Source organism: Rhincodon typus, chromosome 13 (assembly GCF_021869965.1).
Source record: "Rhincodon typus isolate 14 chromosome 13, sRhiTyp1.1, whole genome shotgun sequence".
NCBI classification, from domain to species: Eukaryota; Metazoa; Chordata; class Chondrichthyes; order Orectolobiformes; family Rhincodontidae; genus Rhincodon; species Rhincodon typus.
Genome location: NC_063344.1, coordinates 48,813,869 through 48,836,260, shown reverse-complemented (window position 1 = coordinate 48,836,260; position 22,392 = coordinate 48,813,869). Strand labels below are relative to the sequence as shown.

Here is a 22,392-nt window from a genome sequence, read left to right as displayed (position 1 = left end):
GGGAGAGGAAGGGTTGGGGGAAAGGAGGATATGCTTGGGTGGGATCAAGGAGGGGCTGGGGGAATGTGTCTGGTGGAAGAAGGGGACAGGGGAATGGGGTGGGGAAGTTGGGAGAAAAGGGTGGAGAGGAGGATTGAATGTTGGGAGGGAGACTGAGAAGGAGGGGGAGGGGGAGGGGGAGGGGTGGGCAAATGCATTGGGCAGTGGGGAGTTCAGTGAGAAGATGACAAATTGTTCGAGCAGAATAAGGCCAATCATAACCTTAATTAAATTATAGTTTCTTTTTATTAAATTAAAATGATTCGTTGGGGTGTTGTTTACGTCTCTTATCCACCTCTCTTAATCCCATCTTGCTCTTCCTGCCTATTTTGCTTTCTGAACCTGATTAGGTTCAAATAGATAGGCACAAAAAGCACTGTTCAATGAACAACAGCAGTGTGAATTTTTTGATAGCCCACTTCTGGGTCTAAAATTCTCATGCTAACTCAGAAATGACAAATTGGTGACTTAAGTTTTAAAACTTTCCAGTGTGAGATTTGAATTTAAGATGTCAAGATTACTAATCATTTATCATATCACTAGTTTTATGGTTAGTTGGCTCGCCGAGCTGGTTTGTAGTTTTTCCGCAGACGTTTCATTACCCTGCTGGGTAACATCATCAGTGCAGCCTCCGATGAATCTCCACAACCCGAGCTACAAATCTACTCTAAAACCTTAGAGACCTATGGGCAAAGCACGCTCAAATTGGCATGAAAATGGGAGAACTACGCCATTTGACGGAGCACTACCTGCGAACAACTCTACTTCATATCACTAGTTTTCTGCAACTGTTAAATAGTTTAACTATTTTCTAGTGACTTTAAAGGCTGATGACTATTTATCAATCCTATCTTCTCTCAGAACTAAAGCTCCTCATCCATGCCACTTTTAGATCAGTAAATCTTTGCATACACTTAAGTTTTGATATAATCACACAGAAGAGATGATTGCTGTGGGTAAGGAAGTGGCAGATGGGAGATTAACTGCAGTTTAATAAAGGATTGGGCTGGTGGCAGAGCCACATACGTTCACGAGCTCTCTCCTTAAGATAAATGGTGACGAATGAGTGGTTCATGGAAGAGGTACAACTAGCCATATCCTTCCTCTACATCAATTAGGATTTTAGGCAGGAAATATTTGGCCAAGAAGAGGAAGGAATGATTGTGCTTGTCCTGATTAAGCCAACTCTTACAGTGAATGAATCGGCTAGTCATTTTCTAGGTGCACTTTGACAAGAAGGCACCAGTTGAACGAAGTGGGGTGGGAAGGGGAGGAGGGAGTTGGGAAAGGAGAGAGTGAGAGAATGTGGAAAGAGTGGGAATTTGGGGGTAGAGAGGAAGTGGGAGTGGGGTGGGGAGGAAATGAGAGAGGAGAGGGGGCCAGTGGGTTGATGGGAGTGGGAAGAAGGGTGGGATTGTATTAGAGGGATAGTGGTGGGAAAGGGAGAGGAGAGGGGTTAGGTGAGAGGAGAGGAATGAGGAGAGAAGGGGAGGGGGTGTGTGGGGTGAGAAGGTGGGGAGGAAGGAGGATTGGGGGGTGGTGGGGAGTTGGAATGTGTGGGGTAGGAAGGGATGAGTGGGAGGAGGATGGGTAGAGAGGAGAATAGGAAGGGGAGAGGGAATGGGGTGGAGAGAGGTCTGGAGTGTGGGACAGGAGAGGATATGGGAATTGAGTGAGGAGGGGAATCAGAGGTGCAGATAGGTGATGGAGAGATGGTAGCCAGGAAACACCGAAGTCCTGTGGTTGAAAAGTGCACACGGAATGTGCTGTTTCTGTCTGTGATCTGCAATTTGGTTTTGTTTTAATATGTGGTTTCTGGCTTTGCCTGTACAATACAATGACTCTGGCATGATTAATATTTCCGCTATGCAAATCAGAAAATGCTGTTTACAAAAATGGGCCCTGCTGTTCAAAGCGCAGGTTTGCGCTTTATTGTCAAAGTTTATGGAACAACTTGAATCTGCTGCATTTCTGATTTTTTTTTAATTGTGTTTCACCTTCAAAAAAAATCTCCTTTACCTGTCAAAGATGTGCTGTCTTTTTGTTGACAAGATAATAGAATGGAGTATCTTATTGTTTAATTTGACCCCTGTTCGGCAGGGGTTTATACTGAGTAAAAAGTAATATTTTCAATATCAGCGGCGTCTTTTTGCTGAAACCTGAGCAAATGATCCTTTGATCCACCCACATAAATTTTATTTTCCCAAACTTACAATTCTGTATCAAAAGCAACACATTGTTGATGCTGGAAATCTTCAAGGAAAACACAGAAAATACTGGCAGTACTCTTTTTTACTGTTTCATGTTAAGGCGAGCATTTGTTGCCCATCTGTAATCACCATTGAACAAAATAGCTTTCGAGGCCAGTTCAGAGCCAATGATACCGTCTCAAGTCATGTGAGTCAGAATAACAGATTTCTTTCCCTAAAAAGCATTAGTGAATCTGGGTTTTTACAACAATTAAGGATATAAACATATGAAACAGGATCACCTGCTCTCCGGCTCCAGAACATACAGTCCTAAGGAGATATCCCAAAAACATTCTATGAACTCCTCATATCGGCTACATTCGCCCATCTTATTTACCCAGTATATATGCAGATTAAAATCCCTCATGACTATTGCTGTGCCTTTCTCACAAGGTCCCATATGGTGACGCATAAACTTTTCATTATACTCATTGAGTATATGTGACAATAAAGACTATTCTGTTCTGTTTTCCTTTGCACTCCATCAAGCCATGTCGTTTCTGTTAGGAGGCTTGTACACCAGTCTCACAACTGACTTTTTGCTTCTTTAATTTCTTGTCTGTACCCAAACCGCTTCTATGTCCTGGTTTTTTTGAACTGGGTCATTTCTCTGCACTGAGCTACACTTCTCCTTTTCCTATCTCCCTGTCTGTACTCCCTCTAATATTTTTAGTGTGTGGACCTCTGAGGTCTGTGTGTGGCACCAACTTCTGAAACCAGAAATCAGTGCATTGACTTGCATATGTGCACCATCAAACAAATGTTGGAGCAGCTGCACAACTTGAAAGAGAGCACTGTTTCCTGTCTTTCCCAAATATCATGTACCCTTCAACATTTATGTCCCAGTCATCCTGCAGCCATGTCTCTACAATGGCTACATGATTGTATTTATTTATTGCTATTTGCACGATAAGTTCATCTGTTTTGTTTCAATAGTTTGATGGTCATCATACTGAGACTAGCTTTCAGTTCTAGATTTATTTATGAATTGAATTCCACTAGCTGCCATGACAAGATTTGAAGCCAACTGTGGAAAGTGAAACACAGTTAATGTTTCAGATTCTTTCATCGGATATCTTTGCTCAATGTCCCTAAATTGTTATAGTGGGAATTAGCGGGTGCTGGTGTTGTAATGCATATTTGCCTGCTGCCCACATTCTTGTGGGTGGTAGGGATCATGGATTTGCATGCTACAGTCAAAGGAGCAAGTTACAGTGCATCTTCAACATGGTAGAAGGGATGCATGTAAGTGATTGTGGGCAGGTGCTTTGTTTTGGATGATGTTGAATTTCTTGGCTTTTGGAGCTGCACTCATTCCAGCGGCAGAAAAGGACTGTATTACCCTATGGACATGTGTCTTGTGAATGGTGGACAAATTTTGGCGAGTTACTCTTATCTGTGACCTCTTTTTGAAGTAACAACAGTTATGTTTGATATTTTTCTCACTGCCTCAGTCATTCACCCTAGTGTGGTATAACTCTGCACACAAGCCAAAGCTTTGGAAGGATCAAATCTATAATTTTATTATCAGTTGGTTTTTGCAATTCAGTTGGATATTATTTGAAAGGTTCATGCAGGCACATTATCTGAGGAGAAAAACCAGAGTACATCTACATGAAAATTCCATCTACATTGATATTGCACGGGAAATGTATCAGCGTTTGTTGTGATCTAATTTTGTACGTATTTAATACTTGCAGATAGTCCTTGTCAGTCTATTACATTAGATTATTTAGAAAATTTTCTGGACGAGATTTTAAGTTTATTCTTCATTACGAGTATATGAGTTAGGAACAGGAATAAGCCACTCTGCCCTTTGAGCCGGCAATGCCATTCAATAAGATTGTGGCTGTTTTGATTGTAACCTCGCAACTATATTCCTTCCGACACTGATAACCTTTTATCTTTATGCTATCAATAATCTATCAACCTCTGTCTTAAAAATATCCAAAGACTTTGCTTCTGCCACCTTTTCAGGAAGTTCCAAAGTTCCTCATAGGAAATGTTTTGCCTAATCTCATTTTTAAATGGTGATCCCTTCTGTTTAAACATTGAACTCTAGTTGTAGGTTCTTTCACGAGAGGACATATCATTTCCACTTGCACCCTCTTAATACTCCTTAGATTCTATGATGTTTTGATTCAGTAGACTCTTATTCTTCTAAATTTCAGCAGATATAAGATTAGCCTGTCCAATGTTTCCTCATAGGACAGCCCGCCCAATCCCGGTATTAATCTGTTAAGCCCCCTCAGAACTGCTTCCAATGCTTTCTTTATACATCCTTCCTGTATAAGGTGACTAATACTGTACACAGTGCTCCAGATGTAGTCTCACCAATGTCCTGTATAACTGAAGCATAAGCTCATTACTTCTGTGTTCAAATCCCTTTGTAATAAACAATACGTTCTATTAGCTTCCCTGATTGCTTGCTATATCTGCATAGTAGCCTTTTGTTTGTTCTTGTTGGAATGTATCTGTTTTGTATATTCTGAAATATCTCCTTAAATGTCTGTCATTGGATCTCTATTGACCTATCCCTTAACTTTATTTTCCGGTTCGCTTCAGCCAAGTCAGCTTTCATGCCTTCATAATTGCCCTTTATAAGTTAAAAAAAGCTTGTCTTGGGTCCAGTCTTCTGCCCCTTAAACTAAATGTAAAATTCAATCTTTCAATGAAAGCTGCTCCCTTGGGGTACCTTCACCATGACATCATTAATTCTATTTTTTGCATAATACCAGGTCTCTCATTGTCTGCTGTCAGCTTGGTTCTAGAACATGCTGTTCTAAAAAATTATCCTGAAAACATTCTGTGAACACCTCATCGAGGCTACCTTGCCTATTTGATTCATCCATTCTATATGTAGATTAAAATTCCGTTATTATTTCATTCTTTAAATTTTTGAATTTTAAACATCCTGATATTTGTATGGAGTGTTTTTAAGTATTTTTTTCAACTGCCATCTGATAAATATCTAAATATGTGCCTTTCTGAAGCTGGATTAAATGTCTCAATTGTGAAAAGGTTTTAAAGTATATGTTGTTTTCTAGGATACTCCAGAGCAGATTATTTTGACAGTAGGATTCCATTTACAGGTTAGTAAAAAAATGAAGGTGCATTCATGTAGAATAATGTTTTATATTCATACAGAATATTAGCAATGTTACTATATGTTATCAGTTACTTTTACATGTATTTTCTTTTAAAGTTAATGACACAGCAATGTTGTCTTTTTATATGTCCTCATATTGTCATAGATTTTATTTGGCATTGTTTTCTTGCGATGCATTTGGGCAGGAAATTCCCTAACAAAAATGTGATGTATAATTCCACTTCTGATGAGGGAATACCTGTGTAAATGGGGCTTTGTTATAAGCACACTATTTTCTTCCCACTGGTGTTATGTCCCTTACATTGATGTTTCTTAGCTGGAAAAGACAAATTGTCAAAAATGTGATAATAGTCCATCAGTTGAGTTTTTCACTTCCTGCTTGTGTATCATTTTTCAGTTTTAAGTCTGATGGCAGGAGGAAAATAACCTGCATCCTGATACTCCTGGTGAGTGATTCTGAGGTTACTGGTGGAAAATTTAAAATACATTTCTAGGATATTGAAGTCTCTGGCAAGGACTGCATTTGTTGTCAATCACTAGTTGTCTTGAGAGCTTGTCAGTACAAGTCGGTGGCGTACTCAATGGCAAGCCTAATCTGTGCAATTTCCCTCATGAGACTATTCCATACACCCATTCCAAGTATTAGTCTTGTAAATCTTCTCAGGACTGCCACCAACTTATTTTCATTCTTCTTTAAATAAGGAGACCAACACCACACACAGTACTTCAGATGTGAACTCTCAAATACCGAGTGTAACTGAAGCGTAACCTTCACATTTCTATTCAATTGCACTATCAAATACTTCTGATATTCTATTGCATTCATGATCACTTGATGCACCTGTATACCTACCATATGTGATTCATGCTTGAGGACACCCAGATCATTTGCATCTCGGAGCTCTGCAATCTTACTTATAAATGATATGCTTCTTTTTCTTGGATAATTTCATATTTTCCCTGCATCATACTCCATCTGCCAAATCTTGGTCCACTCACTAACCTATGTGTACTTTTATTTTGCAGCCTCTTTACAACTTACTTTCCTAACTACATTTGGGCTATCAGCAAATTTAACAACAATTTAACAACCTTCGGTCTCTCAGTCCAAGTCATTGATATGAATTGCAAAAGGTTGAGAATCCAGCCGTAATGATTGGAACCAGGTGGATCTCATTGACTATGAGATCATTGATTGGGGTTGTTAACCTGGGCCAATCAAGGGGCCCTGGCTAACGGATATAAACAGGGTGTTCAGAATCTCCTCACTTTAAGGACTGACCGCGAGCTGACTGACCGCAGCCAGTGTACTGTGTACATGTAAATAAAGGGTGACTTGGTGACCAGGTATCAGCCTCTGTGCAGTTACTTCAGTGGCAATGAGAGTGGGATGACAACTGAAAAGCCGTGAACATCTTTTGCTATATGCAAACCCCTGCAAGTTGTGGTCATGGACAATGACACGTCATTTATCAGCAGGGAATTTAAGTATTTGCTAAAGTTGAATGGCATTGGCATGTAAGATTGGCTCCATACCATCTATTGTCCAATGGTCTGGCGGAAACAGTGGTCCAAACGGTAAAGGCAGGCTTAATGAAACAGCTGACACTGTCACTCAATACCAAACTGTCCCGGTTCCTGTTCGATTATAAGACCACCCCTCATGCAGCTACAGGTATAGCTCCAGCAGACTTGCTGATGTGGAAAAGACTTCACACTATTACCCTCCACTCCACTGATATTCCCGGAATGCCAATTCTGGCCACCTGCTTCCTCCAAGCGAACGAGGAAGTTTACTTCAGGGGATGAAGTTTGGTGCCATGTAAATGGCCTTGCATGGGTATGAGGTGAAGTTGACGTGAGGTCAGGTCCTGTGGCATACAAAGTTCAGGTAGGTGAAGCAATCCTGAACAAACATGTGGATCACCTGAAAGCTGCTACCTCGCAAAAGGGGCAGGAGCAAAACGTACCCACCTCTCAGAACGGCCAGAAGGCCTGTTAGAAACTGTGGGTTCTCCCCTCTCCACCTAGTGTCGAGGCAACCTTAGAATCTTAGGTGGTTACGGACTCAATACCTTGGGCGCTGGAAGAAGAGACGGAAACTCTCCTGAGACGCTTTGGATGCAAGAGACGATCTATTGTCTGGTACCCTCCGCCCGTGTCCCAGTCCAACTCAGAGGAACCAGACCTGGGTCGAAAACATCCCTGGAGAAGCTACCAGAGAAAAACCAGGCCGATATCCCCGGACTTAGTCGGGGACTGATGCAGTCAGTGGAACCAGGTGGATCTTCTGACTGAGATTCTTGATTGGTGTTGTTAACTTGCACCAATCAGGGAGCCCTGGCTGACCAATATAAACAGGGGATTCAGAATCTCCTCACTTCAGGGACTAACTGCGAGCTGGCTGGCCACAGCGAGTGTATTGTGCACATGTAAATAAAGGGTGACTTGTTGACCAGATGCTGGCCTCTGTGCAGTTATTTCACCAGCACTGATCACTGTGGTACACTCATACCAACCAGAAAATGACCCACTAAAGCTTACTACTTCCTGTTAGCTAGCCAGTCTATTATCCATGTCAATATGTTATCCTCTATGATCCGGCTCTTACTTTCCACAATAACCTATGGCATCTTACTGCCTTCTGGAAATCTAAGTCAAGTATACTGACTAATTCCCCTTTATCCACAGCACATATTATTTCCTTAAAGAATTCCAATAAATTTGTTAAACATGATTTCCTGTTTGCAAAGCCATTTTGACTCTGCCTGATTGCTTTGGACCTTTTTAAATAACCTATCATAATGTTCATATTAATAGCTATCGATATCTTCCCTGTGACAGATGAACCTTCCCAGAATATAGGGAATTTTGGACATGAGAAGCAACTGACCAACTATCTCACTAGCTATTTCTTTTAAGATTCTAGCATAAAGCTCATCAGGACTTGGGAATGTCTCAGTTCACATTTCCAACACTTTGCTCAGGACCACTTTCTTGCTAATTCTAATTCTCTTGAATTCCTACCTCCTATCTATGACCCTGATGTACAGCTATTTTCGGGATGTTCTGTATATCTTCTATAGTGCGGATGTAAAATACCTGTTCAATTAATCTGCCATCTCCATATTGTCTGGTATTCATTCCCCATCCCAGATTCACTTCTCGTCGGACAACTCACTTCAAGTTTTAAAAACCAAAAGAATTGCGGATGCTGTAAATCAGGAACAAAAACAGAAGTTGTTGGAAATGCTCAGCAGGTCTGGCTGCCTCTGTGAAGAAAAAATCAGAGTTAACATTTCGGGTCCGGTGACCCTTCAGTTCTGAGGAAGGGTCACCAGACCTAAAATGTTAACTCTGATTTTCCAGCAACTTCTGTTTTTGTTCATCACTTCAAGTTTTCTTTTTTGTATATTCATAGAAACTTTATTTGTTTTTATATTTATAGCTAGCTTTATTTTGTTATTTTTTCTCGTAATTAATTTTAGAATAATTGTTTGCTTTTTTTTATATTCTGTCCAACTTTTTTGACCTACCATCAATTTTTGTGTAATTATTACAGAATTATACAGTGCAGAAGAGGCCTGTTGCCTCATTGTGCCTGTACCACCAATCTGCATGAGTCCCTCTTTCCAGCACTTAGTCCCATAGCCTTGAATGTTATGACTTCTTATAAGTTGTGAGGTTACCTGCCTCAACTACCTTCCCAGGCAGTACATTCCACACTTGCCCTGTATCATATGCATCTTTAAATTTGATACAATCTCGAACTTTTTTAGAGTTCATTGTGGACATTGGGTTCCCCCTCCTGTTTTACTGGTAAAGCTCCCCACTTACCCTTGTACTGGTGCTAGTATTGTGGGTTTATCAACAGCACATGGGACTGCAGTGGTTCAAGAATGCAGCTCACCACCCCCTTCTCAAGAACAATTAGAGACAGTTAATAAATGCTTATCAGCCAGTGATGCCCAGGTCCCATGAGTGAATAAAAAATATAAGTACCCCACAAACCAGTCTTTGAACCACACATTAATTTCCCTCATCTCTTTACCCAGTGTTAATTTGTTCAGGTTATTATCTTTGAAGTTCTGCTCATTAATTTCTGCCTAGCTCCTCATACTGAATATGCAGGCACTGTTTTCTTGTCCTGCCTAGTTTGTGGTACCTACATGGACCATGATGATGAATCCTTCGCCTCCTGCTGTCAGTTCCTCTGCAGCTCTAATCAAATGTCGTAATCTGCAGGCAATGCTGCCTTTTGTCTCTCACTCTTTGCTACACAAAACAGTATCATTCCTCTGTATTTTACTGTCCACTCTTGACTGGGGTGTTTGTTTTTGCTGTCCCAGCTTGAATGTTATCATAGACCATGACGCCTTGGTCAGTTAACTCATCCACCATGAAGCCCTCAATCTCATCCAGACAAGCTGAAAGAATCTCAACCTATTGGACAATTGCAATAGATGAGCCTCCTGTGCTCCTGCCTCACTTATAGTCACACCTTCCTTTCCCTGACCAGTGACCAGATCAGAAGACGACGTCCTAGGGAATGTGACCACCCTACGGAATAAAGTGTCCCGGTATCTGTTACCGTCCTGATGTCTGGCAGTGTCTGGAAGTTTTGAGCCAAAACTGCTTGAGCTGCAAATACTTACAGCAGCCATGTTTGCCTTGGATCACACTGGCCTGTTAGAGCTACTACATTTTGCAATCACAATACGCTACCTGTCCTGCCATCTTTGTTATCTTAATTATGTAATTAATCAATCAATCATAAAATGATATTTTTAATCAATGTTTTTGGACATATTATAACTAAGGATAGGTAGGCCTCTAAAATGGACCTTTTGGCCCAGAGTTAGGGATGCTACCACTGGGCCATGAGACCCCACATTAATTATGAACTAATTATCATTAATTAGTAATTAACTTGAAATCTCTTCTTCCTCACACTAGCAGTGTTAACTGTGAAACCTTAGCATCCAATCGTCTTTACCACTTAAGAATAAGATAAATATTGAACTGGCTAACTCCTTTCTTCCCTTCTCCTAGAATTTCAAGGTATTCCAGATGCTGCTGACACCCTGTCTCGGGTCCTCCCTTACCTGTTCATCTGAGAGCTGCTGACTGCTTGTTTCAGGTTCCTGCACTCATCTAGTTCTCTTGGTACTGCTGATTATCTGTCTGAGTCCTCCAGTAGTCACCTCCTTTCAGTGCTGCCTACTGTCTTATAGTCATGTTTATTGACTTTGGGTATGGCTAAGTTCTTGTGAACTTGCTTTACCTCCTAAATGTGATGAGTGTTACATTTTTATGAAACTTGGCAAAAAATTATGGTAAGCTGGAGCTGGAAGCAAACATGGAGGAAGTTGACGTAAAAGTGGATGAGCTGAGTAAAGAAGAAAAGAAAGCTTGACTTTGTTACTGCTCTCCTGTGATGAGCAGTTTTCAATATCCATTGCGTGGCAATTTAAAAAGATCTATTTGTAACATTGATCATCTGATGAGGCATGAGAAAAAGAGATTTAAGTAAGGGTTAAATCATGAGGGATTATGATAGAGTAAATACAGAAGCACAGTTACTGCTGACTGAAGCAGTGATAATTAGAGGACACCAATATGATTAATAATAATCTGGATTCAAGGCTCGAAAGTGCTGTGAAAGCAACTTTGATCGTAACTATCAAAAGTGAGATAGATAAATACTTCAAGGGAAGAAAATTATAGTTCTATCAGTAATTGGTACAAATTGACAGCTAACAATGAGTTGACACAGGTGTGATGGACATATGACCTCACTTTACACTAAGATTCTATGATTAGTATTTATATAGATGTTCCCTTATGAATTTTAAAAAAAATTCACAAGAAACTAATTTGTTCCAAGACTTTTACTTACAAGTAAAATAATTCCTATAATGCACTTATTCAAGTGTTTCTTGGATGAATCTGTGGAAAATCTGTGGAAAAACAATGAATATATGATCATCACAATTTCTGAATATTTTCTCAAATATGATATCTTTTGAACTTGCACAGGAATCACTCAAAATCCAACATTACATACCTGGGAGTGTTACTTGTGAGTATAAGTCCTCCAATGAATTAGTTTATTGTGAATTGTGCTTTTTAACATTCTGATGGGGGAATATATCTCTTTGGATGGGGTGAACTTAGTACTTAGAATAATGGATTCGTACTGCACAAGGATGCCATTTTCCCAACATGTCTGTGTAAGCTCAAATGATATCTATTTAAGTAATCCCACTTTCCAGCTCTACACTATGTTCTGTAATTTTCACTCGACGTTTATATCCAACTCCCTTTGAAAGTTATGATCAAATCAATTCCTTGGCAGTGCAGTTCTGATCACAGTAACTCAGATCTTGCAATCATTAGGACAAATGGCAAATTTCAAATAATGGCAACAATTTTTATGACAGGAGGCAAAAAAGTACTGATTGATTAACAAATCAACTATGATTGGCTAAGGCCAGTAAACCTAGAAGCTTGGGGAGGTTTTTGATCCCTGTTGCAATCCCCAATCAGAGTTGATTCACCAACTAAACAGCATCTTTGTTGTGGTCGTTTGAAATTTGGCATTCTTGCATTTGTTCTGATTACTGCAAGATGAAAAGTTTTAACGACATGTTTCTCTTTGTTAAAATATTCAAGATTTATATTAGTAAGCTACTCAAATTTGTGAACTCGAATTATTAATCCTTTAGTGAGTGAAATCATTTTGTCTTCATTTGTTCTATAATAGTTCTGCATGATTTAATTTCTCTCTAGCCTTATCTGCTATCTGGCAAACAAACCCTGCTTCTCTTGTCACTCTTTCTCCCATTTCTGAAATCCATCATTTAATTCTGTGTACATTCTCCAAGGCCTAGAACTACTTACTAAAGTGTGATGCATAAAATTAAACACAGTACTTCAGCAGAAGCCTATATAGTGGTGCATAAATGTTTAGCATAATTCCTGTCAACCTCACATTCCTCTAGAAGCCTGGAAGTGCTGTCTTTCAAAATATCTCAGGCACTGTGCATTGGTATTCTTCATATAGCTAGCTATTTTCCATGTGAACTGAGGTGAAGACTTTAAATTAATGGAAAAATAAACAGACAGACGCGATGTTAATGCTCTTTTTTAGAAGTGTTTTAAATTACTTGTTGTGAAAGCAAAAACTTCACAGGTAAATTCCATGTGGAAAACAATAATTACTTTTACTTTGCAGTCTTATTCTATCCCAGAATTTAATTTTAATATATCTTGATAAATTTCCTGTGAACTGGCTGCCCTGCAGAGTCTTATGTGTGAGCAGATCCATTATGACATTTTGGCCAGTGTACATATCTTTCATGTAGTTATGTTATGTTACAGGGTGGTATCAGAAGAAATTTGGCTGAACCGCTGCATTTACTGGCAGGTATAGTAATAATCCCTCTGAAAAGTGAAAATTAGGTGGGTTTATTTTAATTTGGTTGTGGGACTTGGTGACCGATGACCAATAAGAAAGCAGCTAATGATGCTCTCAACTAGAAAAAAATTCCCCTTAATGGGATCCTGGCTGGATTTCATTGAAGTATCTGCTAAGTAGCTCACCTCCTGCCTAATTCAGCTGTTGTTATGAGCTTTTACAAGAGGACAAAAGGATCATCATGGCAGCTGTAAAATAGTATGCGATGTGGGAGAAATAAAGGAAAAATACATTAAACAGTCTAACAAATTGTTGAAGGTTGAGTATAGTGTGACTGTGTCTGCTCTCGTAACTAAGCTTTGTATAACTTTCTGCACTGGAGTTTTAACTAATAGTTATATGTTGATGATTCAAAATGGTTTATCTGGAGTTGGAATCTACTTATTTGTAATAAATAGAAACTCTTGTGAAGTGCAGAAACCTCATCCATGCTTTCGATCAACCTGGGTTTATAAGACAGGTAAACTGGGAATTCAGAGTATTTTTAAAAGGTTTTAACTTATGGGATGACTCCAGGAATAGAAGGGCTCGATTTTCAGTGTGCTACCCCTTTGAGGCATAACACATACTTGCTAGAAACCTCCATCTCCCAGTGTTTCGAGGATGCGGTTCCCATCTTAATTATGAGTGCTTCAACTGCTAATGATCACATTACTGAGGAGCTGATTTGTTTCTGATGTTGGTCACGTATGCTTATTGAATCCACCCTCAATGAATCCAAGAATAGAACGTATGGTTGTCACTGTGGCAGCTGCATTAAGAACTGCACAAAATGGGAACCCAAGATCATCATCACCCTTCAGCTGATGTGGAGCCAACTTCAAATACAGAATTTCAAGCCATAGATCACCTCATTATGCGGCAAAGACGCTCATCTTCCATATAATGGTGTACAGGTGAACAATGGATAGTGGTGCATTTAGAAGTGACAGGCAGAATGCTATGGTATTGGACCAACATATTTGCAGTGCAGAATTTTCTTCCAGTGGGGTTAGTACAGGCCGTAAAATTACTCCTCCACATCAGGTTTCCTTGCAGGTCATTATTTAGTGATTTGTTCTGGTGCTGTGTGGTAGAGTTTGCTACTTGTAATCTTGTAATCTCTGCATTGGATAACTGGAGTATACATGGAGGCTATGTGCTGGGCCATGAGGATCCTTGAGAGTAGCAGCGTTCTGCCAACTAAGAAAAAGAGGTCATTTTTCAGACAGAACAGTATCTTCAGCATCCAAAAGCGCAGAAACATCGGACAAAGCAATTCAGGAAGGCTTCCTTTGTGAATCTTATTCAGTGGAACCAGAGTTGTGTGAAGTCATCTTCACTGACTGTGAGTGTTTTCATGCTGAGTCCAGCATGTGCTGTGTAATCCCAATTGTAAGTGCACTTTAACAGTGTGATTTTTCTATTGGTTTATTGCTATTCAATTGCAAACTGATGGAAGCCTTCACCACATCCAGTGCACCTTCATTTAATCCTGACAAAGTTCCATGCCAGTATGGTCCTATGGAAAGGATAGTTATCGTTCAGACAGGGCTAGAACATCTTGTGGTGATAAGGATGGCTACGTTCTCTGCGTTTACTTTTGCAATTTTAGCTAAAATGACATTTGCACTCACAGCTGATGATGAAAAGTGGACTTGTATATACAAATGTGATAACGTATTTAAAATGAGGTTTCACCCGTGCCGACTATGTGCCCTCACAAGGTTTTCTTTCTCATCCCACTACGTCTTGGTACAATCCCAGGGTCTGCAACTGTGGTGCAATGAATCAACCCTAAAGGGGAACCTATTGGCATTGGCATTTTGGACAGATGACTCCAGTGATTTTTCTGCCTAGTGTTTATAGGCACGTTAAGAGTGTTGTACCTGGATATAGGCTTCCCTTCTTCGGCTTGAACTTCTCCAAGTTTGGGGTTTTGCAGGCACAGTGGAGGTAGACGACAATTGGCACCTGCGAGCAGATTCCTGGCTGGGTACCTACTGTTCCCACCTTGATTTTTTGAGAGGAAGAGGCACCTGGACTGAGGTCAAGGTACCTGTTGCCTTGACTTTGGTGCTGAGCACCAATGGCTGGAGCAATGGAGAGCAAGTCTGTGTGTATGCCCAGCAGACAGTTGTTCTGCTGGACCTGCAACTCTATGGCATCCATTAACCTGTGCACACAAGCAACCAAATGCCAAAGGCTGCATAGTACAGAAAGCACTGGTGGCATACTTTAACCTTGAGCCAGTTTTCCAAGCCTCCATTAAGCTTGCTTGCTGCTCCTGTGTCTGCTAGTGCGTTTGGATGAATTTTTAATGCCCAACATCATGCTGTCCAACATCATGCTGTTCTCTCATGCCCAGGACTGAACAGGTGCCTAGTTGCTGGCTAGTCTGAATGCCAGTGACCTGGGATGTTTTCCTCAGACAGCTACAGAGATGAAACAGTGATGCAGTCACCAGAACATGATCTTGACTGTAATTTTGCCCAAGTACTCACTGAAGCCTCAGTGTCTGAATTGGTGGGCAGTGCAGGAAATAGACTTGCCAGTGCTTCCTCTGAGGGATCTTTTTCAGGAGTGAAGGATGAGATGACATCTTGAAGGCCTCTTAATGGTGGTGATTGTACAGATGCCAGTGGTACTTGCGGGAGGTAGAAATGAGAATGAGCTGTGAAGTAGCAGTAAAAGTTTGACCATGTTAAGGGGACATTTACAGTGCTGGTAATAGAAGAGCAGTGGAGCCCTTGACAATAAATCTTTCTTGGTTGCATGGTCTTGGAGGTCTCAGCATCACCACTTGAACAATCACAGTCCTCTTCCCACTAAGGCAAGTAGTTTCTCCCCCTAAGATGTAAGGAGACCGAATGCCAAGCAACTCAGAATCTGTCTTGGCTCTCTTTGCCATAACATGGCATAGTTTCTCCAAGAGTCAGAAAAGGGAAGATTTAGTGAGATGAAAGAGGCTGGCACAACTTTTAGTGTTGGTACAGGTGGAGGAAAGGTGGTGTGGTGTCCCGAGTAAGTGAGTGATTCAACAGTGCAATGGACATACAAATTAGTATTCTCAGTCAGAGCAAGTGAGGGAAGATGCTGCAAACAATAGTGAAAGTAGACCATAAACCTCTGTGGGTGGTGGGTGCAGTAGCACAGTTAGAATGAGTGTGAGATAGCAGAAAGAAATGGTGGCACTTCGCCTGTGGAAAGCAGAAGGTCACCTCCTTGCACTCCTGTGCGTTCCTTCAGACAGTGGACATCTCACTGTGCCAGGTGGCAACGTCAGACTATGCTGGCAGGGTCTGAATACTTGGTCTCGTCTTGGTAACCTGAGTAAGGAGGTTGCCACTCCCATCATAAGACCTCCAGGTCCCTGTCAGCAAATCAGGATGCAAACTTGCCCGTGGCAGTTTTCTAAAATAAAGGTGTAACTAGGTTTTGTCCATATTTGTACCTCCTGCCAATGAAGGTGGACAAAGAAAATGGTTTTGCTCCTTTGCTGGTTTGTTAGATCATCTGTAAACAATAAATCTCAAAAACTAAAAGCTGGTTTCAGTAAAACTTTAGTACGCAGATGGGGAATAGCCCGTGGTAATACTGGTCGGTTCTTGGCAAAGCCGTGGATCAGATAATTGAATCCATTAATATTAGGATACGAGGCAAATTTACATTTTTCAGCAGTGTTGTGGGTTGTTTGATTTAGAATATTGTGGATGATCTCAGCTGCTGTGGTGCAATTTGGCACGTTTCAAAATGTGAGCTGTGTTTTTCGAGCAAGTTGTTGGATTTAGATTGGCATGAAGCCTCCTCAGTGATATGGTCTTAGATATTAATGAAAAGAATGAATTTTTCAGAACTGTCTAATTGCAACAGTTCTGGCAGCATCTGTGAAGGAGAAAATAGAGTTAAAGTTTCGGGTCCAGTGACCCTTCCTCAGAACTTGGTTCCAGACCCGAAACATTAACTCTGTTTTCTCCTTCACGGATGCTGCCAGACCTGCTAAGCTTTTCCAGCAACTTTGTTTTTGTTCCTGATTTACAGCATCCGCAGTTCTTTTGGTTCTTATTTTCGAATTGCAACAGTGTTGAGTTCACACAGCATGGTGGAACTTTGTGCTCTCCTGAGTGCCCTTTCCTTGTTTGCTTTTGTCACTGCGTGTTTCACTCAACTTTCCTTTGTTGCTTTTTGTTTAGATGTTTGTGCTGGCCCAATACCAGACTGGCACATCCTTTCAATTATTGAGTTTGTATCGTATGAGTAGAATGTTTCCAGAAAAAGGCAATTCCATCGGTTTGCTTTGGACTTGTTCCTCTTCACTCCCTGCCCTGTCTCTATTCTCATTCTGCACTTGGACACTGGGAGTTAAATGCATGCATTTCTTATGATAAATCTAGTCATTATCTCAGTGAAAATGACACTGTTGTGATATTCTTGAAGTTTGCTTCAAACTGCTGATATAGCGTCATGTTTCTGGGGATTCATTTGTGGTATGAGTTGGGATAATCAAGATATGTTGAATCGCTGTGTGTTATGAGAAGAAGTGTTTACAAACTGATTCCAGTTAGTGGTTTTCAATGCATAAGACATAAGCTTGCCCATTTTGTAACAATATTATGTATGTAGAATATATTTTGTTTATTTGGGATGCACCGAGATATTCATGATGTTGAAACATGTAAGAACTGCTCCTACCCTAAAAATTACATTGTCAGCCAGGGCAAATATTTTGAGTGAAAGAACGCATATACAGGGGGTCCCTGATTTACGAACATCTGACTTAGAAATGCTCGAATGTAGGCACGCAATCCCATTCAGTTGTGTATTTTTGAAGATCTGATATACAAAAATTTCCTGTATTTACGGACAGCTCCTTTATATTGTCCTGCATTGTGTTCTGACTTGGGTACAAATCAACTTGTGAACATAACCAGAAATATCACCTGTTTGCATCCTGGGACTGCAAATAATGTACTTAACAGAACTCCATAATAGATGCAGCAAGCAAAAAGCTGGACAAGTGTTGCAGCAGCATTCAAATTTTATTTGTCCTTTCTAATTTTTGCTTTGCTACTTTTATTATGGCTCCCAGATCGATGGATATTGCAATTTATACAGTAGTGTGCATTTGACATGACATTAGTACAGTTTTAGAATGGCACTAACCTAATATCTGAGGTGTGCTATTAATAACAGTAATTTGTGGAATCCTGTGCATGAGCATTTGAGGAGTAAATGCAGGCATCTTTTGTTCTGTAGACTTTACCTATACACTGCCATATCTGTATGTTTTTGACAACTTATATAAATAACATTCTTGAGATTTTAAGGTTGCAGCTTTTGCATTTAAGTGTCACTGTAAATGTTTATGTCTGTTCTGTTTTAAAAGTATCCTAAGTGCTTGGCATGAATATTTCCCTGCCTTATGTTACACTCTACATTGTATTATGGACAGTTTCCTCATAACAAGTCAACATTACTGTCTCCTTCAGGTGGTCTCGGCCCTACAAAGACAAGGTATTGCTTTAAGTTGAGCATTGGGGAAATACAAACAAATGAATTACGAGCAGGATGAGGCCATTCAGCCCTTCAAGCTTTCTCTGTGATTTAAAAGATCATGACTGAACCAGTTGTGGCTTCTGCTTTGTTGTTTACCTGCTATGCCCTTTGACTTCCTTGTCAGACAAGTATCTATCTATTAGTATCTTAACCATATTCAATGTTTCAGCCTGTACTGCTCTTTGGGGAGAAAATTCTGCAGACTAATAACTTAGTCTTCTCTGTCTTAGGTTATTTTTAAACTGTGTCCCCTTATTTTTTATCTCCCAGAAGTAGGTTATTGCATTGATATTGGCATGAAAGTTGATTTGCATTGATCCAGAAGTACGTTAACTAAAATAAAATTAAGTTGCACTTGTATAGCACCCTTCACAACTTCCAAAGTAGTCCCTGCAGACAAACGTGGCAGCAGCTGTATGCTAGGCGTGATAATCTAGTGGTATTATCACTAGATTATTAATCCAGAGACCCAAATCATGATCTGGGACCTGAGTTCAAATCCTGCCATGGTAGCTGTTGGAATTTAATTTAGTAAAGGAAAAAATCTGAAATTGAGAGTCTAACGATGACCATGAATTGTTGGAAAAGCCATGTGGTTCACTGATGTCCTTTAGGGAAGGAAATCTCCCATCTGACCTATAGGTGACTCCAGACTCTCAGTAATGTGGTTGGCTCTTAATGCCCTCTGGTAATTAAGGATACATGTTAAATGTTGGCTTAGCCAGTAATGCCCGCATTTCATGGATGAAGTAAAAAAAAATGCACGGCAGAATTACTTAGATACCTGATTAGTTCATCTGTTTTGGTGGTGTTATTTGAGAGGTCATTGTTGAACAAGATATTATGAAATGCTTTCTTGTTTAAATGGCCTTGTTTTATTCACTCATAGCACCCCTTAGTACAGCAGTCAGTGCACTGAAGTGTCAGCATAGATTATGATCTTAAATCTTACAGAAAGAACCCATGATCTCCTGACTGAGAAATGAGACAGATTAAACGGGAATTTTACATCTGTTTTGGTGTTAGGAATGAGGGAACATCAGCATTGCTATATTTTTGGACCGAAGATTTGTAAACTGTGTAAGACTTACCTTTTCTTTAATTAGTTCATAAGTTCTATGAAATATTTTCTTTGTCAGTGTTTTGCATTGTTCCGTAAATGAAAGTAACAGAAAGTTTACATAACAGAATAATGAAAAATTAATTTGGTAATTAATTTATTGGTATGTTTATCTTTTTAATTTTTAAGAATGTAAGGATAATTTTTTCACATACCTTTCCCCCTTTGAATGCATGACTAATGATGTCTGATAATGATTCTTCATTGCAAAATGTGGTAAATAGGTCATTAAACACAAAGCAATACTGAAGAAGGACGGATGTTTGACGTGAGGGCAGACTCATGATATAGTCTTCATAGTATTTGTTGAGCACCCCACATTTTGCCACATCCCTGCTGTATTACTGCATGGACAAGTTACATTTCTGCAAAACCTTGCAAGGTGCTTCATAAAACTGAAAACTGTGGCCAACCAGCATTCTGGAGGTGCATGTAGAAATGAGAGAAGAAATTATTGCAGTTAAAGCTGAAAAGGCCTGGCAGCATCTGTGAAGAGAAATCAGAGGTAACTTTTCTGGCCTGGTGACTTTTTCTCCGGACCCAAAACATTAACTCTGATTTCTCTTCACAGATGTTGCCAGATCTGTTGAGCTTTTCCAGCAACTTTTGTTTTTGTTTCTGATTTACAGCATTTGTTGTTCTTTTGACTTTTAAATTATTGCAGGTCTCTGCTATGTGTGGACAGAATAAGGGTGAGACAGAGAGAAGGCATTATTGAATACATTCGAGGCCAGGAGAGGATGGATAGATAGATTTTTGATCTCTTGGGAAATTGAGAGATATGGGAAGCAAGTAGGAACATGGAGTTGAGGCAGAGGATCAGCTGAGATGATAATGATGCAGCAGCAGGTTGAAGGGCTTTATGGTCTAGTCTTGCTTTGGTTTATCTTCTTTGAAGGAGGATGGAATTGAACTTCTTGAACACCATGAAGGGAGGCTAGACAGCATCTAATAGACATTTCAATTGCTGAGTAGATTCTTATAAAACATATGAAAACAATCTTCAGGTTCCTCAACTCAATATTTTAATAGAACAGTCACAATTTTAGTGTAACTGGAATTATAATTATCTAATGTCATCTCAATCCTTTGAAATGCCTGTTAGATTTTAAATGAACAAAATATCTTGATTGTTGCATAATATTCTTTTCCACAAGTTCAAATGCAAATCTTGGTGATAATGAGAAAGGCAACGTGCTGTATTTTTTTTTTCTCTTGTCCATACCAGACCAAAGTTAATTGATGACATTGATATTGTTTTAGTTGAATTCAAATGTACATAGGTGTGGCTTCTATTTGGTACTGAATTCCCACAAAAAGGAACTTTGAAGTGCAGTAAGTTAAAAGTACTAGTGTATGAACAACAGAAATTAGAGCTGGGGAAAAATGACTTTGCATATTTGGAACACAGAAATTGACAAACAGAGCTTGTGTTTTATCTACCATCTTGATGATCGCATGACTGAACGAAATGGAGCTGTTGACGAATGATAATCAATCTCTTACCAGTTTGCTGACAATAGAACCAGACATGAGGGCAGGGTAAATCCCAGTGGTGGATAGCTTTGGAACTAAGGTCCATAGCTGCCTGTTTCCTCCAGGCAAGCTATACTGACCACATCATGTCATAAGTTACTCATGTACAGTATTCTATTATATTACTTTCTGTAAAACAATTTACCCAACTTATTTTTGAAGGAATCAATATTATTTGTTTCACAGTCATCCTTGGGAGCCTGTTCCAAAAATTGAGCACTTGGCCTTTGAAATAATGTTACCTCAGATTGGTTTAGAACTTACTCTACTTTAATCATTTCCTCTGGCTCACCTGTTCAAAAGGTAAAATTAAACATTTTGCCATAGTCTACGTTATCTAGACCCTTTAGAATCCTGAAAACAGGAAGCAATTCACCTGAAGTTATAGATTTGCTCGCCGAGTCGGTGTGTTTGATTGCAGATGTTTTGTCACCCTGCTAGGTAATATCGTTAGTGTGCTGCCGGTGAAGTGTTGGTGTTCTATCCCGTTTGTTATTTACACGCCTTGGTTTGCTGGCGTGGTTGACAGCACTTCCGGTTCTGTTTCTCAGTGATTTGTATATTGAGTCCAGTTCAACGTGTTTGTTGATAGTGTTCTGGTTGGAAAGGCCAGGCCTCCAAGAATTCCCTAGCATGTTTCTGTTTGGCTCATGCTATTATGGATGTGTTGCTCCAGTCAAATTTGTGTCCTTCTTCTTCTGTGTATAATGAGACCAGTGAGAATTGGTCATGTCTCTTGGTGGCTGGTTGGTGTTTGTCTGCAATCAAACAGCAAGCAAGTCTACAACCTTATCCACAACCTGAGCATTTCACCTATTGACTTCTCTCTAGTTTACATAACATGCTTCCCAATGTGATCTTTGTGTTCCTACAATTGCCTGGTGGGGTTTTTTGTGTCATCTTTAATAACTATGTTGTGTTTTTGAACAGTGGTAACCAGAACTTTACTCAGTGCGGAAGAAATGAAAATGATGGAATTTCTTTGCGTTTTTGACTTACCAATGGCCTTAAAACACCTCTCAACATCTGATTTACTTTGCTAACTGTTATGAATATTGTTGTAATGGTTTGTTTTTTTTTGTCAGGACGTTGTGAATACTTTAGTCTCCTGACAGGTTGTTTTCTTAGTTTAGTTTATGACAGTACATTAATTTGTAACGACAGACCTGTGCAGCTAGAAAATTAAAATACGTGCTTTACTTTTTTGCTATGTATATAACCTCAAGATGGGAACCATAATATGTCGTTGAAAGATAGCTGTGCAAATGAATAAAATAATAGTAATAGCATGCAGTACTCACATTTTAGTGAAATGGATCACATT

At 39.8% G+C, this 22,392-nt stretch overlaps 1 protein-coding gene across 5 annotated transcripts in view; it reads left to right on the top strand.

Moving 5' to 3' along the window:
- Window positions 1–22,392, top strand: part of rsrc1 (arginine/serine-rich coiled-coil 1) — a 380,738-nt gene that overhangs the window by 804 nt on the left and 357,542 nt on the right. For 3 of the 5 annotated variants that reach the window (XM_048604654.1, XM_048604652.1, XM_048604649.1), the window contains exon 2: window positions 5,336–5,380. The exons of the other annotated variants lie outside the window; for them this stretch is intronic. The gene's annotated coding sequence lies outside the window, so the exon portion shown is untranslated. The remainder of the gene's footprint in view (window positions 1–5,335; window positions 5,381–22,392) is intronic. 5 annotated transcript variants of the gene reach the window in all.